Source organism: Gorilla gorilla, chromosome 3 (assembly GCF_029281585.2).
Source record: "Gorilla gorilla gorilla isolate KB3781 chromosome 3, NHGRI_mGorGor1-v2.1_pri, whole genome shotgun sequence".
Taxonomy (NCBI): domain Eukaryota; kingdom Metazoa; phylum Chordata; class Mammalia; order Primates; family Hominidae; genus Gorilla; species Gorilla gorilla.
The window spans coordinates 206,752,608-206,766,415 of NC_073227.2; the positions used below are offsets into that span (position 1 = coordinate 206,752,608).

The following is a 13,808-nucleotide window of genomic DNA, read 5'->3' on the forward strand; positions in this document are numbered from 1 at the left end:
AAGCTGATTGAATGGCTAGTAAGTGCTACATTTTGCCCATTTTAGGAAATACATTTTTAAGAAGTCCCTTATCCCTTACACAGCAGAAGTTTCACTTGTAAAACAGACTTCTGGCTACTAAGGGGTTTTTTTTTTCTTCCAGTTTTCTTTTGATTTTAATTTTCTTTTTCTTTGTTTGTTATTTCTTCCCGTTTTTGTTACTCAGACGATCATTATGTGGTTAAAATGCATGCTTTCCTTTGATATGTGGTCTGTGATACCAATAAACTTTTCTGAAAAAAAAGTATCTCTGAACTCCAAAGATTTCAGCATCCATGTTTTTAAAAAGCACCAGTTGGGCCCCAAGGCACACGGAGATTCTGAGGCAGCAGCGCAGCCAGCGCGGGGCTCTGTGCACTCTCCTTTGCTGCTTGCTGTTACACATCTGCCAGACAGGGGCCATGAACTGTCCTGAAGTCTGTGTTGGGGAGAACTTTACCAGAGAACACTTTTCCTACAATTGGGGGTCCCTCTAGAAGTAAAATCTAAGACAGATCAGTGAGCAAAACTAAAGCTCCAATAAATTGTTTAAAGGAAATGCTATGAAAGCATTAAACCAAAAGGAAAAAAAAGGAGACTTTTTACTGAACATAGTAAATAGCCACAATCAAAGTAAATGCTGTGTTTGAAGTTAAAGTCCACAGATCAAAGTACTTCGCAAAATGTCAAGTGCAAGCGTAACGAGGGGGAGAGGGGAGCCACAGAAACTGACCCGAAGTATCACATTGTCACGTTAGAGAAACCTGCCGGCAGATGTACCCAGCAAAAGACAGTCAGCTTAGTAAGGAATCCTCAACACTGTCCCCTAAAATGCGCTAGGAACATACAAAACAACAATAACAAAAACAAAACCCCCAGATTCCCCCAAATCAACCACTCTAATTCCACACGAGCAATGAACAAAACAGTGATGAAAGGAGAACATTACACAATACGGCTCGCTCATTGCCCTTAAAGAACAATTACTTATATATATTATCTTTACTCAGGTGGATGGTTGCATCTTTTTCCTCTTTTTTTTTTTTTAATGCCCCTGGAAAGTTAAAAATAAAGCAGTCTAAACAACAAAAGTATGATGTCTGAAACATCCTCTCATTGCTCTGGCAATCAGGCTTAATTAGACCTCTGATCCATGGCTTAGTCATAGTCAAGCGTGTACTGCAGGTCACTATTATGAGAGCTTTAAGCAAAGTTTAAAACAGCCACAAAAATGCCCAGATGCTCCTGCTGTATTCTGGAACACCGTGTTTACCTGGGAATTGTTCACAACTCCCCTTATTATTTTCACTATAAGTAAGTTATTTTAAAGACATTAGTTATGAACATATCAGAAAACAATTAAATAATTCCAGAATAAAAAATCTTACCTACAGGCAGCTGAGTTCAACAGTTGCTCTATACAGAGGAAGTAGGAGTCAGTGGCCTTTTACATGTAGAGATTGTTTATTTAGCCCTTTTTAAAAGGTCTTGAACTCCAGAGGTTTAAGATTAAGTCCAATCCAAGTGTCTGAAGGAAAAAAAGCAAGAGAGAGGCAAATGAGAGAGGGAAAGAATCCCAGCTGCTGGGTGGTGCTACTGTTCTGAGAGCATTTGAGCTATTTTCAGCATTAACAGCAGCCGGGGTTGTCTGCAAAGGGATGAAAATGCCTTGCCCAGATCGCCACCCCCGACTCCAGGCGGGAAAAAACACCAACCAGGAAACCCACAACGACTTGGTTCATTGTGCAAATATTCATTTAAATTTTGAGGAAAACTGCCAGCACCATTGAAAACAAAACAAACCCAAAGTTGACTGGAATCTTAAAGAAACACAGTGCTCCTCAAGTTTTCAAAATGAATTACCTGATTCACTGAAAACGAGATGTCCTACTTATGCTTTATTGAGGAGGCTTTTCTTCTGATATTTCCTAGGGGGTCTTAAGAAATAGTTGAGAGCTCTCTGGTAGCAGTGTCTGTTGTCAGTCTATTCTTAAGACTGAAGACAAATGATTTCTTAAAAGAGCCCCGCACCTAAATTTCCAGCTTCATCAACTATGCTATTTTTGAAAGCTACTGGGTTAAGCGTTGACATCTCTTATCTATTGGCAGAGACTGGGGACCATTCAGTGACATGAGGCAGACAAACAGTGACCCCTGCTTCTGCCTCCACAGGCCAATGAAGAAATCATTCTGGTTGGGTCACTGGCAATGACTGACAAACTTTGAGCCTTCATTTTGTTTCTAGAAATAAAAATTAAGAAGTCGTATTCATTCATTCATTCAGCAAATATTTATTTGGTGAGCACTTCAGAGCTTACTATAAGCCAAGCACTCTGGGAATACAGTGGTGGGCAGAATGAAGTGTCCTTGCCTTCAGGGGTTTAGAGCACACAGATGCAGTGAGAATAAATAAAAACAGAATTTTTAAATATTTTCCAGACTTTTTCACATGATGAGACTATTCACATCATGGCAGCTGAAGACTGAGATCTCTTTCTACCGTGGATGAAGGAAGACACTGTGCGTCATCAGACCAGCTTCAGGCTTCCATTGAGTCATTGCGCCTTTACACCACCACCAGGGAGGAAAATTACTTACTTTCTACCAAGGAAGCAGTTAAGTATTTTTATGAACGCTTTCATTCCAATAGATGAAATCCCTGTTTTTTTTCAACCCCCTACTCCCCATTACAAAAAGAATGCTTAAGTAGTCAGAAAGTACTGCTGAGAGGCTTTCCATTGGGAGATGAAAAGAGAGTCTTCAACCTGAATTCAGTATAAAAAACTGCCGGTGGCTCAGGCCTGTAATCCAGCACTTTGGGAGGCCGAGGCAGGTGGATCACGAGGTCAGGAGATCTAGACCATCCTGGCTAACATGGTGAAACCCCATCTCTAATAAAAATGTAAAAAATTAGCGGGATGTCGTGGCACGCATCTGTAGTCCCAGCTACTTGGGAGGCTGAGGCAGGAGAATCGCTTGAAGCCGGGAGGTGGAGGTTGCAGCGAGCCGAGATCACACCACTGCACTCCAGCCTGGGCAACAGAGTGAGACTCCATCTCAAAAAAAAAAAAAAAAATGCCCTGATATATTTTATAATTAATGTGAGGGTTGGTTGCTAGATGCTTATATCAAATTCAATTCTTTCTTTGCCATTAAAGAAAGACACTGAAATAGATTATGGAAAATACTGAGGATTATGCCATGTGAAAAAAAGGGTTACATGACTACTACTTCAAGTACTATTTAAAAATAGTGAAATCCTTTGGCTCAATAGACCTTATATTAAAACTGTATTTCAAATTAAAAAATTATAAATTAACTTTGAAATCTCTAATCTGAATTTTATAAATGAGATCAACTTTGTTTTAAAAATGTATACTAGGCTTTAAAAAAATCACTCTAGAATAAAGCATTTTTCTGTTCACTTATTTTAAATGGTTACATTTTACTATGTCTTAAATACCTGCCAATCTAACATGGGATATTTGTTTCTCTTGGCCTCAATGTGGAATGGTAATTCTACTGGTAATAATTGGAAGCCTAGCCGCAGACAGACACATTTTTTAATTGTTTTTTTCTTTTTCCTCCTTATAATAGTTTATACCAAAAAGGAAAATGCATTTAAATATTGGCTTTCCTTGAGAAGCTATGGCGTTAAGGAAACAAAGATGAACATAACCCACTCTCGTATAAAACGGGGATAATAATGAGTTGTCATAGGGCTCATAGGAATAATGCACAGAAAATGCTTACCTGGGTAATGTCTGACACACAGCAAGCATTTGGTGAAAGTCAGTACCATCATCTCTGCTGTAAGTGCAAAGCTTTGCTATCCAATATGGTGGCTACATGTGGCTACTGAGCTCAATGTGGCTAGTCAGAACTGAGATGTCATATAAGTGTAAAATGCATGCTAGATTTTGAGGTCTTTATACAAAAAAAAAAGTAAATGATGAGAAATTACTCAGTGGGTATGATGTTCATTATTCAGGTGATGGACACATTCATGAAATCCGTGACTTTACCACTATGCAGTCCATCCATGTAACAAAATTCTCCTTGTACCCCACAAATTTGTACAAATAAAAATAGATTAATGTTGTCTCTTCCTAAAACATGTAAACTATCATATCATTTTTATATTGACTACACGTTGAAAAAAGAATGTAAATTATGACATTAATTTTTATATTATGCGTTGAAATGACAGTATTTTGGACATAGTGTGTTAAATAGGATATTTTGCTAAAATTAATTTCACTTGTTTCTTTTTTACTTTTTCAAATCTGGCTGCTAGCTAATTTAACATTGCCTGTGTGACTTGCATTCTATTTCTACTGGGCAGTGCCACGCAGGCCAACGGTTCTCAAAAGGTAGTGAGCATCACTGACCCAGAAGCTTCGTAAAAACAGATTGGCGGGGCCTGAAATTCTGCATCCCTAACAAATTCCCGGGTGATTCTTGACCTCACTTTGAAAACCGCTGGTCTTGGGCCTTGCTTCTTAAAAAAGTAGTCCACGGACCAACATTAACGTCATCACTTAGGATCTTGTTAGAAACGCAAAACCTCAGGCCCCACCCAGACCTACTGAGCCAGCATGTGCATTTTCACAACATCCCCAGGCTGCGTGTAAACATGTTGAAACTTGAGAGAAATTGATATGAAGTAGTGTCTGTCATCCCTGGGTGAATATAAGGTAAACTTTTACAAACACCAGTACCCCGGCCCCGCCCCTAGAGAGTCAGATTTAATGACTCTGGATGTGACTCGAGCATCTGCATACGTGAACAGCTGATTCCAGATTAAAGCAAGCACTGAGTCCCATCAGACTGGATGTGGAAAGGCCAGGATCTAGATCATTTGTACATCGTTAAGGCATAGTTGACACAGATCAAACCATATTAGAGGGTATTTACATCCCAAAAGAGGATCTTGTTAACCCCAATAACTCTACAATTGTTAGAACTGGTGAGAAAGACCCATATTTTGGAGTAGAGAGGCCTTCTGTTATTCGCTCCACCTCTGCTCGGGCCTTAAATAAACGAGCACGCCAACTTGAAGAGTGTGTCTGAATAACCTCATTAGTTTGCCGAATGACTTCTCACATTTTCAGGCAGCACCTGAGCGTTGTGTGTTTCACAGAGCTTGGTAAAAATAAAATCCTCACTGTAAGAGAGAATCTGGGCTCACGCTGGTAACATTTAAAACTTCCAATTCTATATGCAAAGACCATCTGCAGCTTTGCTTCTCATTTTCTTGGTTGAACCTTTCAGAAAACTTTTAAAACTGCATAATACTTAAGAGTAGAGAGTCTGGAGTCAGGGTGCCTGGGTTCGAATCCTCATCCCGCCACTTACACGTGGCTGTAGGTCACTTACTTAGCCTCCTCATACCTCAGTTTCCTCCTCTGTAATGAGATCTTTTTTTATTGGGTTGTTGTGAGGGTGAAAATTGTTATTTGAAACAGCCATGGAAAAATCTGCTGCTTTGTAACTTTTATATGAATGTTGGTTAAATAATCAAAATATATTTGAAAAACTGTGCAGATTTCCATATGTGGCTAAATTTAGTAATTTTTTAAAGATACTGTGGTGATTTCCAAGGACTTTCATGGGCATGAGTTTTTGAACATATATATTTAGAGGGTTTCTTTGAGTGTTGTTTTACATTTTTTTCCCAAGAGAGCACAGAATTCTCAATTGATTCCTCATCGCTTCCTATTATTTGAGAGGATCCCAGTAGGAAGGAAGTAAATGTAGTTTTCCCATGAGTATTGTTTTCTAGAGAACATTCTTTACCCCTGCAGTCCTTTGAAAAGTGAGTTGTGCTATAGTTGTTTAGAGGCCTCCCTGGCCCCTGTCATTCTAGTGGCATTGTCTAGTATCCCAGGAGAACAATGTGTCATTCTCTTAGTCAAATATTTTAGTGCTTAGGGCGAGGCAGCAAGACCATCTGAAACACTGGCGTGAGTTTCAAAGACATATTGAAACAGCAGTCAGATTCTCCTATAGAAATCAGCTAATGCTGACTAAAAGAAGGGTTGGGGATGGACAGGGAAGTGCTGAAGTCATGCACGTTGTAAGCAAAACGAAGGCTAGACTAAGTAGAGTAACATTTTTTTCTTTTTTTTTTTTTTTTTTTGAGACGGAGGTTTGCTCTTGTTGCCCAGGCTGGAGTGCAATAGCACAATCTCAGCTCACCGCAACCTCTACCTCCCAGGTTCAAGTAATTCTCCTGCCTCAGCCTCCCGAATAGCTGGGATTACAGGCATGCACCACCGCACCCGGCTAATTTTGTATTTTTAGTAGAGATGGGGTTTTTCCATGTTGGTCAGGCTGGTCTCAAGCTCCTGACCTCAGGTGATCCACCCACCTCAGCCTCCCAAAGTGCTGGGATTACAGGCATGAGCCACTGCACCTGGCCTGGAGTAACACCTTTTATGCTTGTCTGCTTCAACCACACTCAATCAAGTGAAGCATATGCAAGAAAAATAAGGATACCTGGTAGCTCTGGGCACATAGCAAGCATCTGTCGGGTCATCTACAGGAACCTCACCCATGGTATGCCACCTGCTGAGCAATGCATGCATGCATCGGGCTGGAAACTAAAGCCCATACATTGAGTGACTTTAGACCAGCCATGCAAGCTCCCTACACTTGTGTCCTGAAAGGCAGATAGAGGCATGGGACTGCAACCGCCTTACTGACTCTCAAACCTATGCTTTTTCTTGGGCTTATCTGGATTACATTCGGCAGCCTGCCATGATTTACGCCTTTTGGCGGCACTGTTTGAAAGGAGTCAAATCATACGTCCAATGACTTCTACTGCCTGGTTATTGATGTTAAGTAAATACTTTTTAGTAGGCGATTTGTCATCACATGTGTCATTTTACCATCTGGGATTGAGGTTTATCAAGTGAGGTGAAAATCTTAACAAAAGGTTAAAGGACCAGTATCATTGAAAGAGATTATATAGAAATAACTTCTTAAAACCTCTGTTAGAAGCTCAATTTTCTAGTTGAAACTTTGTTTTATTTATTTATTTTTATTTATTCATTTATTTTTGAGATGGAGTTTCACTCTGTCACCCAGGCTGGAGTGCAATGGGGTGATCTTGGCTCACTGCAACCTCCACCTCCTGGGTTCAAGCGATTCTCCTGCCTCAGCCTCCCAAGTAACTGGGATTACAGACATGCGCCACCACACCTGGCTAATTTTTGTATTTTTAGTAGAGATGGGTTTCACCATGTTGGTCAGGTTGGTCTCGAACTCCTAACCTCAGGTGATCCTCCTGCCTCAGCCTCCCAAAGTGCTGAAACTATAGGCATGAGCCACGGCGCCCGGCCTGAAACTTTGTTTTAAACTGGCTGCCTGAATTCTTTGTGTATTTAAAGAGCACCTCCGCTGTTTATGTAACCATGACTTAGCTTTTCTTGTTATTTCTATTCCATTTGAAATTGGGCATATGCAACAGTCGCTAAATCTGCTATGAAAATTGTGAAGCCTTCTCCATGTGGCCCACTGAAGGCCCTGCACGATCTGGTGTTCTGCAGCATTTCTGCCCAGATCTCCACCACCTTCCTCCCAGCGCCATTGCCTCCAGCCTCTCTAGCCTCCCTTCCGTTGCCTCCAGCCTCTCCAGCCTCCCTTCCATTGCCTCCAGCCTCTCCAGCCTCCCTTCCATTGCCTCCGGCCCCTCCAGCCTCCCTTCCCTTGCCTCTGGCCTCTCCAGCCTCCCTTCCCTTGCCTCCGGCCCCTCCAGCCTCCCTTCCATTGCCTCTGGCCTCTCCAGCCTCCCTTCCATTGCCTCTGGCCTCTCCAGCCTCCCTTCCATTCCTGGACCGTGCCTCATCCAGGGCCCTGGCTTGCCTGGCTCAATGTGATGGGAATGCCTTCCCTGCCCAGTGGCGAATGCCATGCAGCCTCCAGCTTTCACGTGTCTCTTCCTCAGGAAGGACTTCCCTGCTCCACCTGCGTAGCCCCGCCACCCCCTTTTTTTAACTCGTAAAGAATCACCTTTCTCATTCCTTCTAAATTCAGGTTCAGTTGCTTGAATTTGTTGGAGTAATTGATCGGAGCCCCTCTCCTCCACTAGCCTATCAGCTCCCGCTTGCCCCTCACATGACTTACATTCCTCCCGCAGGTACTGCATTCTGCCTGGCCCTAAGTAGGGGCCAATACGTAGTTGCTGAATAAGTAAATGATTAAATAAGTTCTGCCTAAGGCATTAAGCAACACAAGAGTATATTTTTTGTTCTATATTTATCAGAACTTGTGAAATAAAAAGTATCTGATCATGTAAAAAGCAAAACATTATGTATTCTAATTAAGCAGCTGTTTCCAACCAAGACGATTCTCTGAAACATTGCTTTGTAGCTACATATTTGGTTTAGAAGCTGTCTTGGGCCGGGCGCGGTGGCTCACGCCTGTAATCCCAGCACTTTGGGAGGCCGAGGTGGGCGGATCACGAGGTCAGGAGATCGAGACCACGGTGAAACCCCATCTCTACTAAAAATACAAAAAATTAGCTGGGCGCAGTGGCGGGCGCCTGTAGTCCCAGCTACTCGGGAGGCTGAGGCAGGAGAATGGCGTGAACCCGGGAGGCGGAGCTTACAGTGAGCCGAGATTGCACCACTGCACTCCAGCCTGGGCGACAGAGCGAGACTCCGTCTCAAAAAAAAAAAAAAAAAAAAAAAAAAAAAGAAGCTGTCTTAAGAGGCAGGTGCCACTTGCTTTTCCCTTCAGGATATAATATGTTCTGTTATCTTAATTTGCATTTATTCTAAAATAGATTTCAATAAAACAAGTTACTTGCATTCATATATCATATTCCTAGACCTTTTTCACAACCATGTGATACTCTACTAGGGTAGAGTGAGGTCCCTGATAAACATTTCTTCTGATTAGGGTTATTGAGAGAATTATGTATTTGTCTATATATTGCCTGGCAGTTATACCACCTGAAACCATATGTGATTATTTATAATGTAGTTTTATGAGCAGACAGGCAGATATAAAGTAACACATCAACCATGCCACCTGGTCAGGCCATAGTCATTCCAATGGTATGAAACTCTTTCTTGTGGCCATATTATGCATAAGTTATAAACAGACAATGGTCACTGATTGAGAAGATTGGAGATTTGCAATCTTATTTTCTGGCAAATAGCCAAGTAATGTCAACAGGAGACATAAGGAGAGTTTTGTGTGTCATAGACTATAGAGCAGGGGTCAAAGCCTGGGGTAGGAGAGGGCTTGGTCTTCGCTGCATTTATTTGAAAGGAGCTATGGAAACTTTTCTTCTACCACTTGGGCACAGGAAGGCTTGCTATGGCTCAACAATGTTTTAAAATGTATTCTTTACACATGTGTAAAACATCCTGAAATCATCAAGATACAGCATGAAACGTATCCTTTCTGAGACATTAAAATCTGAATAAATTAATCCAACAAGCCGTGGCACAATTCCATAATTACTATGACCACAGAAGTTAATTTAGCAGGGATAGTACATAATACACACCATGCTAGGAAAGTGTCCTTGAAACTCACAACGGTGAAGGATGAATTAAGACCAATGAAGGACAGTTGACCATCATTCAAGAGTTAGAAGGAACTACAGATTCCTTATATCAAGTGCATGAGAAAAACTTCCTAAATGAATGAGGCTGGAAACACAAACCCTCAGAGACTGGACATAGAAATATTTTCTACGTTGTCTGTCTTCTAAGCAGACCCTCTCTACTTCTGTGTGTAGCAACGACTACAGTGCTGCTGTAATATAGATCTCCTCAGTTCTCAGGTGGCCAAGTGAGGCCTTGGGAAACTAAAGTTCCTGGACTGGCCACCTCTGGCTATTAGCAACCTCATTTGTTTACCTCTGTGCCTGCAAATATTCCTGATTTTATGTATAGTATAATATAGAGAAGTCTGGAAGGGAATGCTTTAACCAGCAAAGTCAATCCACTAAACAAAAAGGTATGGGAGAGACACATTAAGAAATCAGTAACCACGTTGTAGTTTAAAAAAAAAAGCGAAGTCTTTGTTCAGACCCTCGGGGTAAGCAGAAGTAGACTGGTCTCCAGTGGCAGGCATGAGAGGGAATATCCTGCCCGCAGTGATGGACATTTTGGATTCAGGCAGAGAGGCAGGAAGCTGCCCTCTGAATCAGAGTAAATGCTCACATTTTGACCTTCTAGCAAGGGCCCTCTTTTTCTTGGCAAGAATTCCTTCGAGGATCATTTTCGGTTTGAGGTTCGGTCTGATGTTTTATTTTACAATTAAGTCACTATTTCCATATTCATTACTCTGTAAAATAAGTCAAGTAGGTAAGAGGTGTGGTAGACACTTCCTTCTGCCTCCTGAGGATCCATTTTGCAGCCTTCCTCACTACAGAATCCTGACAGTACGGCCAGTTAACAACTGACCTTCCAGGATTCCTTGCAGTTTCTGACCAATAAGCTAAAGGCAAGGCATCCTGTTGAAAATTTCACATGCACAGTAACGACACTAAACGTCCCGAGAAGAGGGCTTCCTTGTCCTTTTCTTTCTTTTTTGAGACGGAATCTCGCTCTGTCGCCCAGGCTGGAGTGCAGTGACGGGATCTCAGCTCACTGCAAGCTCCGCCTCCCGGGTTCACCCCATTCTCCTGCCTCAGCCTCCCGAGTAGCTGGGACTACAGGCACCCACCACCACTCCCAGCTAATTTTTTGTATTTTAGTAGAGACGCATTTCACTATGTTGGCCAGGATGGTCTCGATCTCCTGACCTCGTGATCCGCCCGCCTCGGCCTCCCAAAGTGCTGGGATTACAAGCGTGAGCCACCGCGCCCGGCTGTCCTTTTCTTTCTAACCTTGTTCTGCTCCTCTTTTTGTAGACTGAAATGCAGATGTCATTCTGTGGGGGTGCACGCTAACAGAGAGATGATACAGCAATGGAGAGATGATACAGCAATGGAGAGATGATACAGCGATGGAGAGAGGATAGAGAGGAACCTACTCTGGGCTACCTGTCCGTGGGATTTCTTGATATTTGAGGCAAACCCAACCTGGTGAAATGACTGTATTGAGGTCATCTGTTCCATGAAAGCTAGAAACAGAAACAAAACAATCATCTAAAAACAACCTTCCTTACATTAGACTGGCTGAATGACAGCAATAAACTATTAGGCCTGCCATTAAGATATTAGTTAAAAAATACTTCCAGAAGTTTTGAAAGAACTTCTGGGCATCAACAGCGAATGCTTACAACAGTTGTGGCATTAAGTCTCTGGCCCATTATCATTTCCTAATGGAGCAAAATCTGCCGTGAAAAATGAGCCGACATGCCTAACGCCCCGGGAGCTGCATCATTTGAATATGTTTGACTCTAAATATAGTGAAGTAGTTGGCTCTTTTTTCTAAAACTACCATTTACTGATCAGTGATATCAAGAGAAATAAGAACACAGCAGTGATCGACAGGAAACACAAAACAGGAACGCATTGTTTATTCTGTTCTCGGTGGACACTGCCAGATCATTGTTCAGAGAGCTTTGAACAGAGTTGCTTCGATGGAGTTTAGGGAGTTTTTAAATCTAAATTGAAGATGAAATGTGTCCTCGGGACAGGAAAAGCAATTTTGAAAAGGTTATTCAAGGCCGTAAGGTATTGACTTTGAGCGTTTAAAAAAAAACACAAAAAACCTTTAAGAATCTTACTATGGTTTCTTAAAATGGTGAATGCTGTCAGTCATAATGGAGGTGAAGAGAGGTTTGATTAGGTGGCCGGTGAATTTTCAGAGTTAAACAAAGTTTAAAATACACAGGCAACATGAAAATTATTCTAAGCATTCCTGTGTCATGGTTTCTGATTAAGTATCACGAATGGAAGAAATGAATATAAATCATAACAATTCCGTTTTATAACAGACAGTCTTGTGTAAATATTTTGTCTTTCTAGTCACATTTGCCAAGAGCTGTGTGAGAGTGTAATGATGGAGAGCGTGGTCTGTACTTACCCGCCGCCATCAAACCCAACTCTATTACTGCCAGCTTCTGTGGCTGCTACAATCTTCTTGGGCTTCAGTTCTCTTACCCACCAAATAGGCACTGTGTGGCCCTTGACTCATAATTGTTGCGAAGCTTAAATGAGTTAACAGATGCAAAGCTCTTAAACAACAGCAACTCACAGTAGGCCCTCCCTACGTGTTGGCTGAGGCTGTTTCCATCATCATCTTAAGAGCATGGGCTTGGAGAATCAAGAGTTCTGAGTTAAGTTTCTGGTACTTCCTCGAATTAGCTCCCTGGTTTGGGCATAATCGTTGAGCCTCATTTTCCTCATCTGAGCAATGGGAATATCGTTCATTACCTTAAAGCATTAAGAAGAGGGTTGAAGAATATAATGCTGGAAAACCACACCTGGCACACTGGAATCATTAGATACCATTTTGTTTACATTACACGGAAAAAAATTATTTGCAAATTGATCTTCAAAAATATAGAGACTTTTACTTTGCTGTTGGGGAAGATGAAATGCATTGGGCACACCTAGATATTGAATTTAATTTCCTTATCATTTATTTCAGATAGCGCACATTCAAAGTTTTATGTTTTGGGTTTTTTTTTTCTATTTTAATTTTAAAGAAGAATACATGGGACTGTCAAACAACTGGATTAAGAAAATCCCCATATCTGAGCTAATCACTTTGTCCTATGATTGACATAACAGTCTCCTTAGAGCAACAGCATTATCACTGCTTCATTTAGTAAGTAGAGAAGGCTAAAGAGGAAAGATAGTGGCATTAAAAGAAATGACCTGGACGAAATAGAGAAGAATGGACTTTGTAAGGCCCTGTGAGAGTCTATCATTCCTCTAGCAGGGGGAGGAGCAGAGTTATAATCCTATCCACCTTGTTACAAACAAATACACACTAACTTAACATTGATTGACTATGGTTATAATGAATGGTAATTGAAGAAGTATCCCTCTATCGCAGCAGTGATTACATTCCAAGGAAAGAACTGAGGGTTTGGAACCAGGCACAGCTGGTCTCAATGCGTGGCTTCTCCCATGGCAAGCCATGTCACTTTAGGAGAGTTACTTAATCTCCCAGAGCCTGGATTTCCTTATCTATAAATAGCAGACAGGCTGGGCATCGTGGCTCATGCCTGTAATCCCAGCATTTTGGGAGGCTGGGGCGAGCAGATCACTTGAGGTCAGGAGTTCAAGACCAGCCTGGCCAATATGGTGACACCCTGTCTCTACTAAAAATACAAAAACTAGCCGTGTGTGGTGGTGCGTACCTGTAATCCCAGCTACTTGGGAGGCTGAGGCAGGAGAATTTGCTTGAACTCGGGAGGTGGAGATTGCAGTGAGCTGAGATCATGCCACTGCACTCCAATCTGGATGTTCATCCATTTTTTTTTTCTTTTGAGGCTCTGTCTCAAAAAAAAAAAAAAAATAGCAGACAACCCCATCTACCTCTCTGGGAGGTTTTTGAGAGGATTAAATGAGACTTCGCATGAATATTGGCTACTCCATCAAGTGGTTGCAGAGGAGGGGTTCAGTAGGCTGTTGTTGCTGTTTACCTCTTTTTCCTACTACACTGCAGGGTCCTTGAGGATAGGATTCCTTTAAAAACAAAATACAACCAGTTTCCAGCCCAGTGGCTGGTTGCTAGAATGTACTGAGTGAATATACACCAAATAAAGCAAGACAGGGATACTTTGAATGGAAAGATCAAACAACAGCAATAATGAATAGCAGGCTTGACTTGTTTAAGTGAAAATAGTTAAGAGAGACTGGCATGGAC

At 41.7% G+C, this 13,808-nt stretch overlaps 1 protein-coding gene across 20 annotated transcripts in view; it reads right to left on the reverse strand.

Annotated features, from left to right (window-relative positions):
• Window positions 1–13,808, reverse strand: part of SORBS2 (sorbin and SH3 domain containing 2) — a 226,850-nt gene that overhangs the window by 188,551 nt on the left and 24,491 nt on the right. For 19 of the 20 annotated variants that reach the window (XM_055384906.2, XM_055384907.2, XM_055384908.2 and 16 more), the window contains exon 2: window positions 1,407–1,546. The gene's annotated coding sequence lies outside the window, so the exon portion shown is untranslated. The remainder of the gene's footprint in view (window positions 1–1,406; window positions 1,547–13,808) is intronic. The other variant, XM_055384913.2, reaches the window with a different exon arrangement.